Genomic DNA, 1,986 nt, shown 5'->3' on the forward strand with positions numbered 1-1,986 from the left:
TCTAGCAAGCCAACCGTTATTGATAAATGTGGACCAACTGATAATAATACAAAAGTATACCCTTTGATCCTTTTAGAGATTTGTAAGTCCTTGCACTAACTGTAAAGGACACCAGCCCCTACAGATGAGTGAGTAGTTACCCCTCTAGGGTTTAGGGGGAGCCTAAATAGGATTAGTGGGCATGATTAGTTGATAAGTTTTGAGTCTTTGGTGTAGGAATTTGTCTTTCTTAGTATTGCATACAAGGTGTTTGACGAATTGTGTGAGTGAAAGCTTGTGTCTTTTTGTCTTAATAACTTAATTCCTCTTTTGGATGAAAATTTGTTGGTGGTCTTGTTGCATGTTTTGAAATAGTTGTTGCTCAACGAAAGTTGGTAACCGCCTCTAGGACGAACCCTCACCTTAGACTATTTTATCGACTTGTCGCCCTTAGTTCATTTAGGTGACCCCGAAGACCCTAGTCTCTTAATCAATCGTATTCACCTTCATTCAATCGTTTACTTAGTTGCTCTAGTAGTTAAAATCAAAACCCTTTTTCCTTCACTTTTGACTAGACTTGACTCTTAGTTAGGCTAAGTAGAAACCCCCGCCGTCTTCGTGTTCGACCCCGATTTACAACTAAATTGGGTTATTATTGTTGGTGGTAAGTGTGTTGACCCCACCGTTGAAAACTTACCCATCAAATGGCGCCGTTGTCGGGGATGGCGTTAGGTTATGCTTAGTTTTTGCTTAGAGTCTTTGCTTTAGTCTTATCTCAATTGTTAGTTTGTTTTAGTAGTTGTGTGTTCTTTGTAGAGTGTGTGATTTCTTGCCTTCCCCTAGTGTGTAAAAACACGAGGAGACTAACGATTTGTCAAGTGCATGCCTAGAAGGAACCACCAAGCTCTTCTCTTTAACTCCGACCCCGAAAGGCTTTTTAGAACCTTGAGGACAAGGACCCTTGAGAGAGTTAGGAATAGTTCCCCTCAAGCAAACTTGGACCAACCAAATTCACACATCCCACAAAATATTGATACCACAACCACACTTCAACCAAACCTCACAATTGAGACTCTACTAGAAAACCCTTTTCATAACTTCCCTAATTATAATAGCCCACCTCAAACACCACCACATCAAGTACCAAATCCACCACCACAAATGGCTCTTAGAGATCATAACCGGCCTAACCATAATGATTCATGTAACCCTATCAATTTTGGCACCTTGGCCCCAAACAACTTTGAAATGCATCCCGCCCAAGTCGGGTTAATTGAGAAGGACTTGTTCGGGGGGCATATTGAAGAGGATGCCCATGCTCATCTCCGGAAGTTTAAGAGGAAAGTTTCAATGATGAAGAAGAATGGGGTGTCCGAAGACACCTTGAGAATGATGTTTTTTCCGTTTTCATTGACGGGCAAAGCGGACCGATGGTTGAACATTCACCCACCGGATACCTTCACTACTTGGGATGCCTTGGCTAAAGCATTAATGGCCAAATACTACCCCTCCTCAAAGACCGCGATGCTTCGTAATGAGATTCATACGTTTCAACAAGAGGATGGAGAGTCTTTGGGTGAAGCTTGGGACCGTTATCAAGACTTGATAGCAAGTTGCCCCCACCATGGAATACCGGAATGGTACATCACTCAAACATTCTTCCAAACTTTGCTACCAAGGACTAAGGAGATGGTAAATGCCTCCGCGGGGGGAGGATTTGACCACTTGAGTGATGAAGAGGGCACGACATTGATCAAGAAAATGGTAGATTCGGAGGCAAACTATGGTTCTAGAGGAAACATGCTAAGAAGGAATGGGAAGTTTCCTAAGGAAAACGCCTCCAACTCCGAGAGAAATGCCAAGCTCGACTTACTAACAAAACAATTTGAGAAGTTTTCAAGAAATCAAGTGAATCAAGCCGCAACCTCATATGGGGCACCCATGGAAGAAGTGGTCATACTTATGACTTGTGTGGCAACAATTACAATGGGGTCTATGAAGAGAATG

The 1,986-nt window shown here is 42.5% G+C and overlaps 1 non-coding gene across 1 annotated transcript; it reads right to left on the reverse strand.

The window, feature by feature from the left end:
* Positions 1–1,503: 1,503 nt before the first annotated feature.
* Positions 1,504–1,610, reverse strand: LOC141620123 (small nucleolar RNA R71). Its single transcript, XR_012531891.1, has one exon. It is a non-coding gene; the product is annotated as a small nucleolar RNA R71 (small nucleolar RNA).
* Positions 1,611–1,986: the final 376 nt, after the last annotated feature.

The sequence above is a fragment of the Silene latifolia genome, chromosome 1 (genome assembly GCF_048544455.1).
Source record: "Silene latifolia isolate original U9 population chromosome 1, ASM4854445v1, whole genome shotgun sequence".
Taxonomy (NCBI): domain Eukaryota; kingdom Viridiplantae; phylum Streptophyta; class Magnoliopsida; order Caryophyllales; family Caryophyllaceae; genus Silene; species Silene latifolia.